General features: G+C 38.8%; 1 protein-coding gene across 3 annotated transcripts in view; it reads left to right on the forward strand.

Moving 5' to 3' along the window:
* CTBP1 (C-terminal binding protein 1) overlaps positions 1 to 22,041 on the forward strand; it is a 235,257-nt gene that overhangs the window by 140,759 nt on the left and 72,457 nt on the right. The gene's annotated exons all lie outside the window — the stretch shown is intronic.

Here is a 22,041-nt window from a genome sequence, read left to right on the forward strand (position 1 = left end):
GATGCTGTGCCTGATGTCCCCAGGACAGGGATGTCCCTCCTGGCTGCCAGGGCACTGCTGGCTGAGTTCAGCTTGCCCCTGAGCAGGACCCCCGGGTCCCTTTCCATGGCCCTGCTCTGCAGCCCCTCATTCCCCAGCCTGTCCGTACATCCAGGGTTGTCCCATCCCAGGAGCAGAATCCGGCGCTTTCCCTGGTTGAACCTCACATGGTTGGTGATTGCCCAGCCCTCTCATTTGTGGGGGTCTCTCTGCAGGGCCTCCCTGCCTTGCAGGGGGACAGGGTCCATCTGCAGAGGAGCACCACCCAGCCCAGGGCACACAATTACAGCAGCCAGGGCTACACCTGGTGCCTCTGTGGATATTGAATATACCTGTGTTTAGAAAGAAAAGGAACATTCATGTGCATACAGAGAGATCCATTTATTTTGCTATTCTAATACTTTATTGAATTTAAATTAAAACAGATCTCCTACAATTTGAACTTTTAACGGACTAGTTATTGTCATTCTGCTGTAATTGCTCTTTAATGTCATTTGAATAACAATCGGAAAGGGGAAAACAAAATTTATGTGCAGTTAAACAGCTGCAGCTGCACCAAACACAAATGTGTGAAAGTTTCCAAATAGGAACTTTAATTTGGCAGTGATTTTGGCAAATAATTGTCCTTTTAGTGCAGCTCAACATCTGTGTGTAGTTTAAAGTTTTGTTACCTCTTGGATAATTAGCTGCCTAGCTTTCATTGTGTTTTAATATGTTAAAAGACCCCAGTATAAAATATTCTAGGTTTAAAAATAGCAAACTGTGTTTTACTCATGTTAAATTTACGTGCCTTTCCACAGCCATCACTAACGGGTATGAAAACATTGAAGCTGTGTTCCTTTTAAAAGAGCGTTTTAAGTATCAGTGTACCAGAAAATACTTGGGGGAAAAGCAATAGGCACACACCCCCTTCCCACACTTGGCAGGAAAAAAATGTGTTATTCTTTGAATTGTCATTGAATCCCAGTGTACCTGCAAATGTACAGTTTTACTTGGAAAAAACAGTATGCGATTCTCCAGAGATGGATATTTTTGCTTGTAGAAAGCAAGCTGCAGTGATTTGGGGGTGTATGGCTCTGGGAGTCCCATGTGTGCTGCAGCTCCTCTTAAAAAACATTAATTTCTACAATATGAACTTTGACTCATAATCTGCAGTTTTTATGGAGACACTTTACAATTCTCAGGAAATACACGTCAGAGCAGAGCTGCTGTTCCCTCAAATCCTTCCATACTGAAACAGGGGAGCAATTTATTGAATCCAATGGGAGACCAACCTAAACCCTGATGATGAAATAATGAAATAATGAGTTACACAGCAGGTGGTGAACATGTAGACCTTGGTGCCTTGGGAAACTGTGGGATTAGAGTATATCTGACTGAAAAATGGGCAGGACAAGCTCGTGGACATCTGATCCATGGGCACCAATGGCAAGAGGTGGGGACGTATCCTCCAACAGCCCCAAAGTCAGCAGCTGTGGGTGATGGGATGTCCAGAAGAGTGCTGCAGACTGTGTTTTGAGCACTGAAGCTCCAGCTCCCTTGGTAGCCTAGTCCTTCTGTACATTAACAGACAAATGTCTTTCAGTGTTGTGTATTTGTGAGCTTTAAAACATCCGACACCACTGATGTGACCTTTCAGATATGTAGAAAGAGCAAAACCTGAGGTGCCAGCCCTGGAGTTTTCCACTTAACCTTAATCAAACATCTCAATATTTCAATCTCTAAAACATTTTCTTTTAAATATCTTTGACATTAATAGCTTGCTCTGAGAACGCCTGTGACATTAACACTGGGATTTTAGGCTTTTGAATTCATTCAACCTTCCTTTTGATTCTGTGAGTGCAGGGTGAGTAGGCAAAGCCCTACATGAAGAGCAGGCTCAGATCTGGAGGTAAAAATGAGTAAAAACCTCTGTCAGGTTTGGAAAAAAACACTTTTCAACCATACTTATGTCTGCCTTGTAAAGTGTTAAGTCTCTTTGAGACCTTTATAAATCAAAAAAGCAACTACGCAATCTACACAGAAATCTCTAGCCAGACCTTTTTTCTTTTTTTGATATTTACTGTGGTCTAGCCAGAAAATTTTGGAAGAGAATAACCTTATTCTTTTTTTTTTAATGTGTGTATTACTGCCAGGTGAAGAGATTGTTGTCTTGTGCTGTGGTTCCTTTAAGCCTCAAAGTAGAAAATTATTAAAGTTGCCCTTTCAGGCTATATGATTTTTATCTGTGTAGAGTCCTCCTCCAAAAATTGTTTTAAGCTCAATTAATTTCACCATTATTTAACCTCTTGTTTAAATATGTGATAATGAAAAGAAAGAAAACAAAACAGACTCTAGTGAGAGACTTGTAAGAAGTGAATAATCCAACTTTTAAAAATCTGTTTTAACTTGATTTCTTGGCCTTGGTTGTGCCTCATCTGTGCAATTAAAGCACCTCCCAGTCTGTCCTCCTGATCACCAGATAATGTTTAAACTCCTTATTTTTGGCCTAACTGTACATATTTCCAGAACTAATCACTTCTTACTAGCCAAGGAATTTCTCTCTCTTAAATATTAGATATTAGTAGTAAGTATCAGACTTGCTCTGCTTGAAGAATCTGGGTCATATTCAGGTTTTATATAAAGGTAATAGGTGCTGTGTTTTCTCCTTGTGCTTTTGATGTATCTTTGGGGTACCAGGAATGTTCAGCTTTCTTTCCCTTCTTTCACCTCCAAGAATAGAGTGTAAAATTGCGACTGAGGATCTTTTGTGGGGCTTGAGGGTAGAGGAAGGTGCATCTTTGTGGTGATACAGAGCTCCAAACTAATCTGGCACAATTTGGGCAAGTGAAAGTGAAATATGTTGGGTATTATTATCTCCGAGCCATCAGCTCTTGCTTTGGAGGTCCCTGAGCACCAAGTTATTCCACATTGGGAAAAATACCATGGTGTGGATATTTTGATCCTCGTGCTGTTGTGAGGCATTCACCTTTGGCCATGGCCACAGGCAGCACTCTGGTCTGGCTTTTTCTCTGTCTGAGAAAAAAGGAAGTCTGTTCAAAAAGTGAACTGAAAAAAGTTCTGGCCCAGAACAAGACTTTGTTTTAATCAGTTTTAATCACAGCAGATACCAGCTGTAAGAAAGTGAGATTCCCAGGAACGGAGGAAAACAAGCAATGGAGAGTTCAGATTCAGGTCAAGAAGCACAACTGGGAAATATTCTGAAGTATACCTTTATGCTGCTGGGGTTTTTTAACAAATAATTTATCTTCCCCTTAGATGCATTCATAGCTTCACTTTTATTTCTCTACTTCATGGCTCGATGGTTAATTTTCATATACTTAATTACAAGTATTTTGCTGCACTTCATGTTTAGATTTATAGAGCCAGAATTCCTTAAAATTATGTAGTAAGTTAATTTTAAACAATTTTACTATTCCTCAAAAGGTTGAAATAGACAATAATATGTGCACTTGACAAAGTAATTTCATGATTTCACCACACAAAGATAGTTTTGTGATGGATTTATTGTGTGGTTTGAGTAATTTTGGACAAGAGTCACACGGATTTTTATTTGATGTGTTTTTAATTTAAAAAATATATTGGATTATATAAAATACATTATTATATATTAATGCATTTTTAAAGTATTACACTACTATTAAATCATAGTCTTTCTCACACGCATATTATATAGATCTTGTAATATCAAAAATGAAAAACAGCTATTAGTCTTGAGGGGTAAAGATTGCCAGCATTTATCTGGATGTGACAGAGAGAAAAATTAATTGAAGGCAGCGAAAAAAGTGACAGTACATGGTAATATTTTTATCACACTCAAAGTCAGTAGATTTTCTTCATTTAGAGCTGGAAGTGTAACATATTCCGGTTTTCTCATCAGTTGTAGGAAAGACAGATTTACTCAGGCCTTCCTGATGCTGATTTACAGAGACATTATCATTTCCCATCAGCTGGAATGGGCTTTCGTAAATTACGGAAGGTTTGGGCTTCTGACACCCGGCCCCGCTTTTCTGCCTTGTTCAGTCCTAAGTGGGCAGCAGCCCTGACGTGCTTCGAGTCTGATTTTCATGGAGTTTGTGCATTAAAGACACTTTCTAAATCTTTAATGTGCATCTCTATGTGCTGTCATCATTTTTTATTTGCACTGGTCAGGCAAAAATAAAGAGACCGTTTTTTTCCCCTCTAATTTCTCTTCCATTGACGTGATTTGTACTTTAGCAACTTAATTTTGCTCCTTTTCCCTCTCCAAATGTGCCTAGGTCCATAATGGTAACTGAGAGAGATACATAACATGCAGGGCTTTTGTTTTACCAGGTTGGAAGGAGTTGGACTTTTGGGATGGTTTTCAGCTCTGCAATTATGTTTCTGATTCACACTTGTACCAAGATCACTTGGAAGCCATCTCAGCTGGCTTCTTGTGCCACTGCTCCTGCAGACCTTCTCTCCTCGAGCTGCTATTAGGACCAGCAGTGCCATAACCAGTGTTGTTTTCTTTCTGCAACCATTTCCAGCAAAGTTCAAGGTCCAAGTCTGCCCCCTTGGGTCCCAGCATCTTTGGGGCTCTGGGTGTGTGACACGGCTCAGAGGGATTGTTGTGTTTCCTAAGAGGCACAAATCAAGTGTTTTGGTCCTTGGTTTTTGCAAAAGTGCCCTCAGGGTCTGGGGTGAGGAAGAAGAGGGAATTCTGTGAACTAATAAGTGTGATGCCTAGATGTGTGTTATTGTAAATACCAATTTGAGGGGTCAAATTCCAAACTCTTCTGGTGTCGAAAGCTGACTGGCTTCATGTTACTGGCTTGGCCAGTGATGGATTTGTTTTCATCAACCAAGTCACTTCAGCTGTCTGTGCCTTTTTTTCCCTTTGCCTTATCTCCTTCATCTCTAATAGGAGACATTTGCTCATTCTGAGTTCATGCCATGGGGCTATGATTTCATCTGGCACATTTAGATGTTACCAGAATAGGGATAATAATAGGTTGTTTGGAAAATTTCTAAGATGCCCTATCTCTCAGCGGGTTGATTTTTCAGCAATAAATGCAGGTTTCCAAGTTAATTTTGGTTCCATTGCAGTTTAAGTGCCTTCTGCTGCATGCAGCAGCTTCAGTTCTCTCAGATACAGAATTCATACATATACACACCTCCCAGAAACCTCCGTGTGCACGTTTTTATTGGATAAACTCTGGCTCAGAAATGGAACCACACCATCATTGTGTGCATGTGAGATGTAATGTATTAAATAAATGGGAAAAACCCATCTCATTTGGAGCTTATTTGCTGTCTCTTCAGCTACAAAGTCTGCAGTGTACAGTTAGCAGTGGTTGAGTCTTGCATGCATTCACTCTAAGAAATTCTAGAAGCTGTTGAGTTTCACCATTACTAAATATAGTACTCACTCTAGCACTCTTCAAAATATTTAACAAAAAGGAAAGTTTGTTTTAGTAGTGTTTTGCATTTTACAGTCTCAAGATAAGCAAAAGCTTTAGTTTTACCTCAATACTGGTTTGAAAGTTAAGTCTGTGATGTGACTTGTAAAATGGATTTCATTATTGTATATACAAATTTTTTCCTAATTCTTTTAAAGACAAAAGTATTTACAGAGAGTAAAACGTGATTTATATTTGTACCTGAAACTGTTTCTGTAAGAACATAATGTAAAAGTGAGGTAAAACTAGTATAAAAACACGTATAAATGATCTAAAGCTAGTTTGGGATTAACCATCTGCAAACTTTTTATCACTCCAATCATAATGGACCAACACCAGGACTCAGGAATAATGTTAATAATTAAACGTGTTTGGAAATACAGCAAATGTATTTTTGCATGTCTGTAGCAATTTCAACATACACATTTTTAATTTTTCATATTAAATAAAAGAGAATTGCATATGCTTTTAAGATAAGTTGTTGTTACCAGAAAAGAAAACAAAATAAAAAGAGATGAAATGTGCAATAGTAGCAATATTTTAGTTCTTACTGTAACTTGCCCTATAATCAAATAAGCTACAACTGCCAGGACATTTATCTCATTTGTCAGGACATCCAAGTTGTTTGTCATCACCCACCTCAAATAAGTCAGCCTGTCCACTGCATTATGTTCACTACTCAGTTGGCCAGAAGAAAACCTTCTTGGTACAGACAGATGGTGAAGAGATAGTAGGAACTAAATAAGTAAAACAAAATCACATCTAAACTTGGTACATATTGGGATTTCTTCCAGAGGTCATCTGGCTTCTTGCAGTTGCTGGCTCCATTAAAAAAAATAAAATGGATTTTTAATCTTAATTTGTATTAGACACATAGTGCTAATTTTCAGTCTGTTTTCTTTGAGGATTTTTTCTTTTTCTTTCCTATTTTTTTTTTCTTTTACAAACAAAAGAAGTAGAATTTCATCTGCTCTGTCATTATTAAAAAAACAAAAAATAAAAAAAGATGTGTATACAGAAACAATACCCACTCCTCCCTGAACTGGCTTGTGTTACAGTACAAAATGATAACAACCATTTTTGTGTCAAAGGGCTGATGAAACACCTGAAATAATTCACTTTCATATAAATGACCAGTTAAAAATACTGTTCTCTTCCCAAGTTTTTATTTTAAAGATTTAAAGGTTTTCCAGAGTCATGCTGCCTATTGGCAGTGTGGAAATCAGGCCCTGAGGAGAAAGGGTTTTTGGAGGGAGGCTGATGTTCCCAGCAGTGAGGGACATGCTGTGCTGTTTGCAGGAAGCCACCAGAATGGATCTGTAAAGGTGATGGTCCTTGTTTATTTTATAGGCCATTCCTCATTAGGGTGTCTCAGTCTGGGAAGAGTCACCTTCAATTGATAGTGGCTCAAAAGCCATTTTTGTGGCTGTTCTTACAGTCACAGAACGGTTTGGGTTTGAAGGAACCTTCAAAGATGGTCAAGTCCACCCCCCTGCTGTAGCCAAGGACACCTTCCCCCAGACCAGGTGGCTCAAAGCCCTCCCCAGCCTTGGCTGGAGCACTTTCAGTGGTAATTAAAAGATGCACTTGTCACTGATCCTTTCCCCCTCAATCTTCATGGCAGCATTCCCATTGTCTTCCTTCCCTCCTTCTTTCTTCCCTCAGCATCTTAAGATGAGTGTTTCTGGGGTTTGTGATTTTTGCTTTTATGATAATTGTGTGTTGGATTGGCAGCATTCTTCACTTCCTACCTACCAAAATCTGGATGGAAGAGTTTCATGGATCTTGCATTACACTGTACCAGTCAGCAGATTCAAGAAAAGAAAATTAATGACAAACCACTTTGCACTTCTAGAACTTTTGCCTCTGGCAAGGAAGCCATTGATTATCTTTTTGTGATTGAATTACTTTCTTTTCACATAGATACTTTGTGTCAAAGTAGTCAAAAGCTTGCAACATGTACAGACTCCAGTGATTGACTTTTATTTTCTATATAACAATGCAAAACCCCATTTTTAAATACCTTAATAAAATGCATATTCAGTATTTAATTTTTAATTTTTGATTACCCTTTTAAAATACAGAAGTTATGTTGTGTTGATGTTATTTACCCCATCAGTTTCTAGTTTTTAAAATTTTTTTTTGCCTTTCATCCACTTTTATTTAATAGACTGAATTTCTTCTCTGATGCTCTCAGTGCAACTTTTCTTGAAATACTTATAAGCTCTTGAATATTTGTATTGATGGACTGATGGATCGTGTAGGCCATTAGAAGAACAGAAAAGTTAATTAGTAGGAGTAGCACTGAAGACATAATAGGTGAAGCATTTGGATATGACCCGTAATGAGGAATTCTCTGTAATTCCTATTTCCTTCAAAGAAAAACTGCTTTGTTTTAAGTGTGCAGGGCAATACTTAACTCTGTTCTACACCTGCTCTGCCATTTGAATATTGCTCAGAATTCTGCAGCCTCTTGCCACGTTTGGATGTTGCAGATAAAAACAATACTCTAGAACCTTCTGTGCCTCTCATGTTCCCCAGTCAGGGAAAAACTGACATCCTGGTCAGAAGAGATTCAGGGTTTTAATGTTTCAGATATGGATTTCAATGTTTCATTGTGCTGTTTGACAGATTAATTGCATTTTTGTTTGCCACCTGCACTTTGTGTTGCATCAGCACAGACAGCGCTGAGCCAAGGCCGTGTATCTCCAAAAGACACGTGTTGAAAGGTCTGATGAATTACAGTTTTCCAAATAACACAGCACTGACACCCCATAAGATTCCAGAGGGGAGAAGTGTGATATTGGTTTTGCAAACACTATTTTCTCCCTTTTCTGTGCGTTGTCAGTTTAGCTTCTTGATTTTCTCTCAGTTAAGGAAACAAAGATTGCAGCGGCAATAAAATGGGCACATTGCCTCTCACAAGTGTCTTTTGTAAATAATTTAGGAGAAGAATTACTTTTCTGCATTCGACTAGAGGACAACTTAGTAAGATTGACTACATTTTAATCATCACATTTGTGCCTTCAGTATTTTGTTACATGGTTATAGAGGCTGGCAATTAAAACGTAATGCTTCTGCCTCATACAAGACTCACAAACACCTCTTTAAACATCCTGGAGATGGCCTGGCTGCATCCATTGAATTTGTGTTTTGGTACCCAAACACTAAGGGTTTTTTTTGATGTGTCACAGACACAAATGTATGCATATATATTGTTGTAGTGCATTCCACTTGATCTGCTCTGTGGAGTTAGTGGATGTGGCCTGTAGTGTCTCATCTAGTTCAATATTTCATCTTTAAAAGGAAAAGCTGCTCAAATCCCCATGGATATGAGAGGTACCATTTGGCCATTGTTGTTCCACTTCTATTTAATGTCTGAAGCATGAGGAACACTTCTTACTCTGCTTTATATTTCAGTTACAAAGCTTTACTCGAAATATAAAATTAATTTAAGACTCATAGAACAAATGGTAAAATGGTTTGGGTTGGAAGGGACATTATAGATCTCATTTCATTCCCCCTGCCATGGGCAAGGATACCTTCCCACCTTCCACTAGACCAGCTGGAAAAAAAAAGATGCATCCAACCTGGCCTTGAACACTTCCAAGATCACTCTCCCTTCCTCCTTGCCTTCCTTAATGTTCAATACAGTGTTTTATGTTCTTGTTTTGGGGTTTGCTATTGTCCTGTGCCTGTACAAAGCCACTATATAAATTATTGTTAGATGCCTGTTATAGCTTCTAAGCAGATCACTCCCTTTTAAAATAATTTTAAGCTCCAAACATGCCAGTTATTCAGCAGAGAGTAAATATTTACTTCCTGGAGGGTTTTTTTTTCATCAAATGACACAGCTATATTTGCCTTCCCTTTAGTTTAAACATGAAATAGCCATTCCCAGGAAGAAGTTTTCCTTGTTCAGAAAACTCAAGTAAATGTGATGACTTAAGGGTCTATTGTTTTCATACTGGTCCATGTTGCCATGAAATCTATTCATCTTCTTTTGCAACCTTTGGTGTCAAAATATTTGTGCTGTTAAAGTCAAGGCAGAAATGACAAAAATCCTGTTGACCAGTATATATAAGTAAAGATGAGAGTAAAAATATACATTATCTTTTTCCAGGATATTAATAAACCTCAGTTACATGGGCTTAAATATGATGGTGTAGACCCAAAGTGCAGCAAGTCTTCAGGATCTTCAGCTTTTCCTTGTCTGGGATGGTGCAAGAGGCACTTGGGGGAACAGTATCCACTGTGGGCTTGCCTGACCGCGTGCTTCCTGTGAGGAAATCTTCCTCTGTAAATTTGTTTTATTCTCAGCTGGGCAGTGGAGATGTCCTGCTGGTCCAGTGGTGCCCTGCATGACCCTGCATCCATCTTGGACCTAAATGCTGGGATGAGATGCACCAGTAAAGGGTTTAGGGGTCACAAAATGCTGTTAGCTGTGTGGTTCTTCATGCAGGATCTAGGAATGTTTTGCTATGCTTAAAGACTTCTCTGCTCCAGTTTTTTTGGGAGCAGTGTTACGAAGTTAAGGCTACAATTAAACAGCAGGAGGAGGGAGGGCAGAAAAGTTGGAAGTTGGGTTCCCTGGATGATGTTCAGTTTCAAATGTAGAAGCAGTGGTTTGTAACAGATTGGTGTGAGCAATTCCCACTGACACCAGCAGCTACCAAAGGATGCAGGAGAAAAGAGCCAGCAGGAGGTCCTGAACTCTGCAGCTTGCTCCTTTTCTGATCAGAGTTTGGATATTGTTTTTCCTAGGATACACTTCAAAACCGGAAGGGTGTTTTTATGAGACAACTGTGTTCTTTTCTTATTATGTTGAGGGAAATCTGTGTGGATTTTCCAGAGTAACTGTGATGTCCACAATTCTAACTCATTAATTTGTTATATAAGTCCACACTTATTTTTTTTTTTAAGTGATCAAATCACTAAGTACGTAGGCAGCATAAATCTGTGTATGGAGTTATGAGAAATGTCATGAGAATTTTCAGTCTGATACTGCAGATCAGTACAAGCCAACTCAGTAAAATCAGGACTTAACAGGTCTCTCGCATAAGAAGATATAGAAATGTTACTTTCCACAAGATAATTTTTCCTCCCCACTTGCATCATCACAGAGATGTCAAAATTTGCATAATTAGGTCATTTAAACCATCAGAGTTAAGAGGAGAAAAACATTTGTATTTCAATATATGAAACAACAGCAGGAGTTTGAGGGTAAGGAGAGACCAGCCCAGTTAACTCAGGGGAGGACAGCAAAGTTCACTGACTTCTTTTTCAAAGCCTCTAATACCTTGCCTGGCCCTGGCTGGAATGGGGGGAAAGTCTTCCTTCAAGTGTTTTCCTCTGAAGAGCAATCTCAGTAAATTAAAGTTATAGGTGTAGTGGTTTCAGGTACAAATCCCACCTTGGCACAGTGCCCTACTACATTCCCCTACTCAACTCAAGGATTTATATCTGAAACCTGACCTCTTTTGGGCTGCACTCCTGTGATTTGGTTCATGTGGTTGGAGATGATGAACACCAAAATCACTAACATTAAATGCACTTCTAAAAAAATATCTAAAATAAGTGATTAGGAATGCAATGGCCATATTTTTATGCATTATTTATGGACAAATATTTGATAACCTGACTACATATTTCGTCTCTAGGGTGGTTTAATTAAATAAAACAAAATGTAGGAAAAATAAATTAGAACTTTATTTAACCCAAGCAAACTTTTTACTAAAACAGAAATCAGTTTGCCATCTGTTATAATTGATGGAGGTCTAAATTGTCTTTTTTTCATAGGAACATTTAGCAGACTGAGCTATATTTAAATCACAAGGTTTGTACTTAGAACATCCAGAAATTAGGTTATTATTTATTAAAAGACCCACTGCATTCTCATTTCAGTAGTGATGAATGCAGGAAAGAAAAACTTGTTTCCATCATCGAATTTTCAAGTACAATTACTTAGCTGTGCTCGTACAATTACTGCTAAAATGTCATATATATAAATGACTGTATAATCACATTTACAAAAATGTACCACAGGATGATATTTCTGTGGATGCTGGAAGAGAAGACTCTAGGAAATACTGCTTAATCTGGGTGGTTGTGTTTTTTAATTGCTCAAACTGCACCTAAAATACTAAAAATGGGTATTTTTCTGAATAGTCACCTCATTGTTTGTAGTGATTAGCCCAGATAAGAATTTAAGAAGAGGCCTAGGCAACAGTTAAATTAAATTTTAGAAGCCACACTCTTCTCAAGAGCTGTAATTTTGCTCCCAGTAGGCCTTTAAATGCAACTCACATGCTGCCTTCTAAGTCCCATTATAGATGTCAATGCTCCTTAAGTTTGGCTTTGTTTAAAAAGAAAAAAAAAAACCTTCTTTTTGAATGAAACGTGCAAGCAAATCATTAGATTAAATTGCTCAGGAAATGATATGTGCAAATTGGATCTGCAGAGTCGTTACACAGCCTCCAGTGAACTTGGAAACCTAAGGGCATTGTATGGGTGGAAGAGGGGAGAGACTACAAAGGAGGAATTTAGAAATATTGCCCTGGCATGCAGGGACTGTGTTAGGAAAATCAAAGCTCATGTTGAGACTTGAATGTCAAGGGCAAGGAAAAGCTTCTACAACTACAGGGGTAGTTTGAGGACCAGGAGTGTGTTTCTGGGGACATGATGCAGAAGAGGGTGACAGGGAACAGTCAGCATGAATTTATCACAGACAGATCCTGCTGTGTAGGCAGATTCACTTTGGTGGAAGCCTGGCTGCATTTGGGGATCGGAGGAGAGTGGTGAATAATGTTTTCCTCAGTTTGAACAAGGCTTTTGATACTTCCACAGTGTTATCCAAGCTGGGGGTGTGTGGTAGGATGGTTGTGTCAGGTGGGCAAGCAGAGGGGTAAAGCTCTGGTTGGATGATGGGGCTCGGAGGTCGTGTTTAGTGCCATCTACTCTTGATTTTCGGGAGATGATAGCAAGTGAAAGAGGATCTGTCGTTTTTGAAGATCTTGGTCACAACAGTAGCAGATGAAGGTAGGCAGTGATACTAGAGTGGAAGTGCAGCTTTTGACTACAACCAGTATCTCCAGATTTCAAGACTTGTATGTGCTTTTCTCTTTTTTAGTTTATAGAGTAACAGAATGGTTGGGGTTGAAAAGGCTGTAAAGATCATCCTGTTCAGAGGCCCTTGCCATGGTCAGGGACACCTACCACTAGACCAGGCTGCTCAAAGCTCTGTCCAACCTGACCTTGAACACTTCCAGGAGTGGGAAAGTCACAACTTCTTAGAGCAACTTGCTCCAGTGTCTCATCACCCTCAAAGTGAAGAATTTCTTCCTGATATCTTCCTGATATCTAGTCTAAACCTACTCTGTCAGTTTGAAGCCATTCCCCCTTGTCCTGTCACTCCATGTCCTTGTCAAAAGTCCCTCTCCAGATTTCTTGAAGCCCCTTTAGTCACTGGAAGGTGCTCCAAGATCTCCCTGGAGGCTCCCCTTTTCCAGGCTGAACACCTCCCGCTCTCTCAGCCTGTCCCTGCAGCAGAGATGCTCCAACCCTCTGATCACTTTTGTGGCATCCTCTGTACTTGCTCCAGCAGCTCCATGTTGTACTTACATTGGGACCCCAGAGCTGCAGGCAGCTCTGCAGGTGGGGTCTCACCAGAGCAGAGCCTTCCCTTGATCCACCCACCCTGCTTTGGATGCAGCCCAGGACACAGGTGGTGTCTGGGCTCTGGTTGCACATGTCCAGGCCATGTGGAGCTTCTCACTCACCAGCACCCCAAAGTCCTTCTCCCTGGGGCTGCTTTCAGCCCATTCTCCACTGCATTCATTGTTAGAGGCCTTCTCTGAGAGTAGGTTTGCACTGAGCCTGCTAAAGGAGAGTCAGAAGTGTAGGACAAAGCAAATGGAGATTCTATTCTCCCCATTAAACTCATAAACTCCTTCCCTTGGAAGCTCTGTCAGCATTCAGGGAAACTGAGAGCTTATATTAACCAATCATTAATTAAGGTCTGAAATGTGAGCAGTGTCAGGTTCTGCTAAGCCCTTGTGGAAAGATGGGACAAGTGCACTTGACTGTGCTGCCCTCACCTGACCATGGGCAAATGGGTAAATCCTGGTGGGAGGTTGGCTGCAGGAACAGCAAGCTCTGCACTTCAGAGGCATTTCCTGGAAAAGATTATTCCATGGTAGAAATCATCCCCTTCTGCTTTCTGAGACTGATGTCAGCAAGGAGGCCAAGTTTTCATTCGATAAATACCTGTTTATAGCTTGCATTTTTTTCACTATCGTCTTGTGTATAGCTAATTTGTAATGGGAAAGAGAGTTTAGCCAAGAGAATGTGTGGTAAAAGGTTGTTCTTATTATCTGTATTTTACTAAGAATCACAATGAGTTATCACAACAGTTGATTTTAAGGCAGGCATTATCCAGGGCAGGGTACAGTACTGATTTAAACATTTATTTTATGATGGCATGTGTTATTCCAGTAGCTGTAGCAAACATTTTAATAAAATATGGATTTATTTTCCTGAAAATCTTTCAGAGTTTTAGTACCACTGTGAGCTAAAGTTTATTTTAGTACATTCAACTGTCCTGTCCTCTACATTAAATGTTTAATTGAATCCCTCTGGTCTTTCAGTTTAACATCCTTAAAACTATTGTCTGAATAACAGTGATATTGTTGTTTCATGATCATAATTATTTTAAGAGGTACAAAAACAAAAATTAGCTTGTGTTAGTGTCATTTTATATAGTAAATAGTTAAAGATTTAATTGGAAAATTCAATCTTAGCATGTGGAGGTATTGCATATTTGGATGGCAGATCTTCATTGATTTCAGGAACATGAAGGCTTGGTCCGTAAAGGAGAAAAAGACTTCTCAGTTTTCCCAATAGATTAGAAAACAGAAAAATTGATTATGGAAACTGTAGACACAGTTCACACTTACTTCATGTGTCATAACTATTGCAGAAGTGATAAGTGTGTGTTGTGCTTCTCAGGTCCCAGGAAAGTATTTGATTACTTTTTTAATCCAGGAAGTGTTTTGTGTAGTGATCATTTTGCAATTACTGGTAGCCCTGTTGGGGAGGATGAGGAGTCAACTTTGTGGTAGATTTTAGTTTAAGCTGGATTCAGAGGATCTGTGTATCTGGACCTGAGGGGTGGGATGTCCATGGCACAGGGTGTGGTGAGTTAAATACATGCAAGTTTTTGCTGGGTAAAAATTAAGGATGAGAGAAGAGCACAAGCAGATGGAGGCACTGCCATCTATTATTGATGGACAGGGTTGTGATTGGAGTACAGTTACACAGATTGCTAAAAGCTCAGAGCTGAGATAGCCATCTCATAGGAAGCAGGATTGTCTTACACCCACTGTGTTTAGTTCTTCTGTACAACATAGATCTATCTGGCATTAAAAAATAAATGTATAAACCACACTGGGGTTGACAGTCTTTTCTTAATTCTAACAACAGTAGTTTTTTGGTGGTGTAAATGCTTTAGCAACACGTGAATACAATTTTTATTGATCTTCTCCTTTCTGTACTCCATGATTAATTTATTACTGTTTTGGTGATCTTTGCCCAACAGAATTCTTATCTCAGTTTTTACAGTTTAGCTTCTTAATTGGATTTTTTGTTTTAAAATGAAAGTAAGCTTTTTTTCCGTAATCTTGACCTGCCAAGTTTTCCTATCTTGGAAAAGACCACTTCTCTCTCGTGAACTCTGTTCTTGGTGTAATAGTAAAATGTTCAGCTCTAGTAGAAGTCAACAAAAAATATGTTAAAATATTATTCAGTGGGAGGCTGATGTGATACTTTCAAAACACAGTTAGTTATATTAAAACAAATGTAATTTTACAGACCTTCATGTTTATATTGTATTTGGTTTTTTTTTAGCAGTAGGAACTGAAGTTAATTGGCTATAGGGGGACCTCTGTTCATGGACACGAGCCAGACTGGGGGCAATGCAAACTGCAGGTTAGATAGTCAGCCTCCTACAGATTGCTGTAGGATATTTCTTTACAGGGTAGCACTATCTAATCTTTACCATATCCACTGTGAAACCAGAATGATGCCACATTGCTGGCACAGCTGAGATCAACACCATGCATGAATGTGTGCCTGTCCTTGTCTCATTAGTCATATGGAGAGTGACGCCTCAGTTGTAGTGGGATATCTAAATATTTTATGGATTTGCTCTGACAGCAAGCATGAGTGTTCCATAGGCAAATACTATATATATTTTAAAGATTAGGAACCTGGATACATAGAAGGGAAGTGGTTTAGCATCACAAGGTTGATAGGAGACTGGTGACAGAATCAGGAACTGATTGTTTCCCAAATCTTGGCTGATGCATTAATCCTTCTAATTTCTCCCGGTTTTGATGCGCCTCTGTTCCCTTACAAAAGCGACTGCCAGCAGAATTCCTCTAGGCTCTGTCTTGTGCAACCTCTTGCAAACTGAATGGAAAAGTCTAAGCTGTGTCATCAGTTAGAATGTCAGCAAGTTAAATACCAAAACCTGATGGGCAGAATCCAGTTCTGCTTAACAGAATACAAGAAAAGTCTCACAGTGCTGAGAGACAAAGATTTTAGGGGAGCACTGACTGAGCTAAACCTGAGCAAGGCAGCAGTGTTGGTCCTTCAGGCAGGACTTGTTGCCATTATCTGATGGAGGACACCTCTGCCAGCAGCATCCCTGTGTGGAGTGATGTGAAGGTGCTGCAAACTCCCTCTCATTGCAGAGATGTGCTTGGAGCACCCGGCACCGTGATCTGTTTATTTGTCACTGGTCTCCAGATATCCCATTTGGGTGCACCTGGATACACAAGTGCATGAGCCCCAAACTATTTCAGTTATTTAATGGCAGTAAAAAGAGCTTCTTACTAATTTAGAACTGAAAGTTCCTAAGGTCAGTGTTTCCCATGCTGTGTGGGGCTTCCCGCTGAAGCCCTGTAGAAATGTCTCTCCTCTTGTCCGTGGTGCTCTCAGTGGGATCACCATGAGCTCTCTCCTGAAAATCAGCTGGTTTATGGTAAGACATCCCTCTTCATCACAACTTCTCAGTATTAATTGCTTTTTGTTAATGGACATCAGGAGCAGGGAGAGACTGATACCAGGAGATGATGCTCTGTGAGAGACAGCTCATCTGTTCTGTTTATTCCTAGAGGGAGTGGAGCAGTGACCAACCATTAGTCAACTTCAAGTTTTTGGAGCTGTAATTCCCCAAAGTGCAGGATCAGGAAGGAGTTACCAGGCTACCTCAAACCCTCTTTGTATCATGTACATACCTGATACAGTTCAGCCCCAAGTGTTTTATTAGACTTCTCTTTCAGAAAGGCATTTGAAGTATTCAGGAGATAAAGACATGACCATAACCATTGTAGTATAGTCAATGACATTCACTTGAACAACAACAACAAAATAAGCTAGCAAATACAGACTTTTGAATGAGCTTCTAAACTGCTCAGTGTTATGATGTCTTCCTTTAAGATTAGGCAGGCTTTTAGTGTCTGGTATTTCCCTCTGCAAAGTGTAATCATGTTATCTTGCCGGGGTTTTTTTTGCAATCTGAGTACATTGTGTTCTTTAAGGCATTTTTTTTTCCAGCGCTGAGTTTTTCTTTTTGCAGCCTTTTTGCCCATACAGAATATGGATGCCAGAGCTAGAAGCTACTGTTCATTATTTATAATATTGGTAATCCTGTCCACAATGGCAAAAATTTCCTCCATACTTGAATTTAAGGATTTTTTCAAAGAAAACATAACTTCCTCATGTTGAGGTGTGGTTCTTGGAGCTCACACTGTTGCACATCCCTTTCTAATTCCCTACCCTGTCAACGTGACAGTAGTCTTTTCTAATGGCAAAGCTTTCCATCTTGGTTTTATTAAAACATGTTTTGTTTCTTTATTTATCTGTGATCCAAAATGACTGCATGATTGCACTTTTGTTATTATTTTTAGTCAGTTATTATTGTTTTTATGATGTTTATAGTAATTTTTGCAAAGATTTTTGCACATTGTTGGTGAAGATGATGACAAATACCCATTAGAAACATCTTTACTGAGAGAATTTTTCATTGACAAATGTGTCGTAAGATAACTGATCATAATTCTTTTAATATGTGTTTGTTTTTATCAGCCTTGTGTAGCACTAACTTCTTAAATCAGAATGTCAGTGGTGCTAATTTGGATATCCTGCAAAGCTCTAATTTGTTGCATCTTCATGGTTGCCTTAAATGAATTTGTTAGATATTTATGAATGCTGGTGATGAATGTAGTATAAGAATTAAGATTATTACTTCCTAATGAAAATAATTTGCTATTTAGTAGAAATAATCAACAGCGTGTAAGTACACAGTGTCTAGATTTCATTAGTTGTTCATTCTTGTTGGCCAGATCGAGTTTAGAAATAAATTTTCATACCACATCTGCCCAATGGCCCAAGAACTTCAACAATTGCACTTCATTAATTAATTGAGACTATAATCTAGTACTAGGAAAAAGATATTAAAAAAAGAACTAAATAAAACCCCCATAAAGTGGCCTTCCAGTAGAGAAAATGGACTTGGAATGTATTTATTAGTGTTTGGCTCACTCCTTTGAGTCTGAATGTGCATGCACAACTGCTCAAAATTAGAATTTTTTTTTCTAATGCATCTGTGTGGGTGTGCTTGGTTTCTGAAGAGAGAGATGTTGCACTTAACCATGTAGTGAGTCATAGACACAGTACAACTTGTTTTTGGTCAGAAAGAAATAGAATTATACTGTGTTATTCTTACATTTCTGGTAGTGTAAGCTGTTCAAAAATCTATTTTGCAATTATCTTGATTATTTAAGTTCTTTGGATGTCCTTGTGAGAGCAATAGACTGTTCTTTCCAGCTGAAATTATTTAGCTGTTTCTTTCCTCAGTTAATGTAGGGAGAGAAAATCAATACAGAAGATAATATTTTAGCATTAGTTGATCCTCGGGTTTTATTTGATTCCAGCGTAGCAGGCTAAGTAGCAAATGCTCTTAGCAATTGTTTCTGTTAGTGGAATTTTGAAAGCACTAAGAGAAATCTTGATCCATGGAGACAGTACAGTAATTCACATTGACATATTTTCCCCATTTGCCACAGGGCAAGTGGAACTATTAATGCTCCTGTGCGAAACCTCTTTTCTCCTTTCCTCTTTTTTATTTTTTTAAGAGCAGAACAGAAAGAGTGTTGATCCTAACAGTGGTTTATATGTAAAAATTTAGACTGGCCTGCAGCCATCAGAGGGAAAAAGATTCAGAAAATTTGCTGTCACTGAATCTTTGCTTTTTTTTTCTAAATAGACCCCTGTTCCATGAGTATATATGTTCATTTATTTACCTGGTGGATTTCTATAGTGTTTTGGAGGTTTGATGGTTGTTTTAAGCAAGAAAGCATCTTTGGGGTCAGGGAGCAGATAGCAGTGATTGTAAAATAAACTGTTTGAATACTGCATGTCCACATGAACTGACTCTAACAATAAAATATTCTCTGAATCCATTCTGTGCTCCACAATGTACACTCAGCGCCCAATGGAGACAGCCGTTCCAATCATGTATACACAAGGAATATTTGTTATCCATTGTAGTATTTTGCCTGCAGCTTTGAGAGACCCAATTTTATCTTCCCTTAAGCTGCCAAAATGATGTCAGCATCAGCATGGTCCTTTTTTATTTTTCTTAGAATGTTTCAAGAACCAAGAAATTGAGCTGTTTGTTGATAAATGAAGGTTTATGTAAAATACATATAAATTTAAGCAATTTAACTCAGTGCAGTAAAATGGCCTTTGAAATGAGATTTAAATGTGAGTTCTTGAAAATCTGGTTGGTTAGATGTGCAGAAAATAACAGGCAGTTGACTGCTAAGAATGCCATAAACAATAATTAGGCTGTGAGGAGCAGTTAATGATAGATGACCAAGTATATATTATATATCTTCTCAATGTGCATCATCTTGGCTTCATGCTACTGAACTGTGTGTGTGCTATTAGATTAAAAGTTAACTAGAAACAAGTTCTAGATAAATTAACAAACAATTTCTTTGGTGTCCTTTCCCTTCCATCATTTCCCTTCCCCCTGCCCCCCTCCCCCCCCTTTTCTTTTTTTTAGGAGAGCCAAGAGACTAAGCTTAGGTCACAAATGAGATGAGTTTGATGACCTCAGTGTATGGCCTCTCAGACATCTGTCTACATCTGAAAACATCCATAGATTTTAGTACAGTTGGAAATCTCTTGTCAGGCAAGATTCAGGAATAGACTGGGAACACTTAATTCTGCTTGTGATTGTAAAACCTCAAGAAACAAACAAATCATCTCCTTCACTACTTGGTATTTTAGTAAAAATTACAGTTATGATGCATAAAAGGAAAAACATTCAAAATACTCATTGAACCAAAGTAGGGTTGTTTTTCTTTTTCTCCTTAGACTATTTATTATCTCAATGAATTATTGTTCATTCCTCTCTTGTGATAGTTCTTTCTGATGTGGGGCTTCTCTGTAATGTTAATCATAGAGGTGCAGCCTCTGGGAAAGACACAAACTTTAACCTTTCTGGGTCACAGGTCTCGGAAGCCACTTCAGTTAGAGATCAGCACAGTACAGCAATACACAGCGTGTTCCCATTTGTTTCCAGGTCTTTCAGGAAAAGAGAATTAATTATTTATACCTTATCTATATACATTTACTTATTATTACAGCTCAGTTGTCTTTAGCCTCCAGTAGTTAATTTACAGTACATTTTTCCTAAGGTAACTTCATCATCTGTGATATAACTTGCACTGTTCATAAGGCGTATCAAATCATTTTAATTAAGAACCCAATCTGTTTGCATGGAAGTATTTCCCTTTTGGTCTATGTCTGCTGAACTTTCTTCTTCCTGTGGTGATGTACAAGCCTGTACTGTGAACATTCTTCCAGATACATAAAATAATACAAATTAATAAAAGAATATTCTGATATCAGTGACTCTTCAGCCATTCACAGAATTATATAGGACCCAAAGAAACCATAAGATTTTGGAGGAAAAAACCAGGCTTTATATACTTTAAGATCTTACTCAGAATTAGGTGATAAAAATGAAAAATTAAGAATTATGTATTGCATCAATGTTGCAGATTTGTAATGTTTATTGTATTACTTTTGATCTTGTAATTCAGATGGCACATCAGTGTATTGAAAAATAATAGTTCATTACATAAAAGCAGTATAAGATACCCTGCTTCATGAAAAAGACAGCATATGTTAAGAAACCAAGTAATTGTCTTGATGAAATAAATGAAACAAAAAGCAAACCAAAAAACAAGATCTGCAACATGGTGTGCATTAATAGAAACTGCTTTCAAAAGGTACATAATGTTCCAAGTCCTCTTCTACTCAATATTCTGTTCCAGGAAATTTACCTTTCAAAACTGTCATAGAATTTATTTTAGTGCCATTTGTTTTGCTCTGCAAGCCACTTTCTATAATTTACCAGCAGTCCTGCTTCACTGGGGAGGTCCCAGGTGACTGGAGGTCACCAAATGTGACACCCATCCACCAGATGGGCCAGAAGGAGGATCTGGGAACTACGGGCCTGTCAGTCTGGGCTTTATGAAAGGCAGGTCCTGCTCAACCAACCTGATCCCCTTTGATGACAGGGTGGCTCACTCAGGGGATGGGGGAAGGACCTGGACAAGTGACATTACAAGAGGAAGAGGCCTCAGGTTGTGCCAAGGAGGTTTAGATTGGATATTAGGAAAAATTTCTTCATGGAATGGGTGCCCAAGCATTGGAACAGCCTGCCCAGGGCAGTGGTTGAGTCACTGACCTTGGAGGTATTTAAAAGACATGTAGATGTGGCACCTGGGGACACGGTGTAATGGTGGCTTTGGCAGTGCTGGGTTAATGGTTAGTGATCTGAATGATTCTGTTTGTAGCTCAGGATGAACTCTTTGTGGGCTTTGCACAGTGCCATTGTGAATCACAAACGCTGCAGATGTGTCAGCCCAGCCACCTTGCCAATGCCTGCCTGGCACAACAAGAGCCGTGTTTAAATTGCACCAGTGATCCTGCTGTCGAGAGTAATGGTTGTTGTGAGATGATGGAGTTCCCAGAAGACACTTGTAGGACCCGAGTTGTGCTGTGCTGTGATACAAATTGAACAAAACATCTCTGTCAGATGGTGTTTTTCTATGTAGAGGAGTTGAACCGTTTAAAAGACAATGATTTAGCAAACATTTTCATGAGATGTGTTCTCTCTGCAGTATCTTCTTCATGTAATATGATAAGGCCTTTGGAAAGTTTATCCATTAATCTTTAAATAATACCATCCTATCATAATGCTCAGTGCTGCCTTAGTCTGTAAGTCAGGGTATTTGGCAGTAAAGATCAGCTCAAATAGCAGTAAATCTGTTGATACTGATTATCACCTCTTGGAATCGCCTTTGCTTCTGTAGTGAAATTCTGTGTTACATGAATATGAGTAGTGTGATCTTTCTGCTAGGAGAACACACTGCTCCCTCATTTTTCAGTTATACAAAGGGAGTGTTCTCACTATATTTCATTTTTTTTTTCTACATCA

This window comes from Parus major, chromosome 4 (genome assembly GCF_001522545.3).
Source record: "Parus major isolate Abel chromosome 4, Parus_major1.1, whole genome shotgun sequence".
Lineage (NCBI taxonomy): Eukaryota > Metazoa > Chordata > Aves > Passeriformes > Paridae > Parus > Parus major.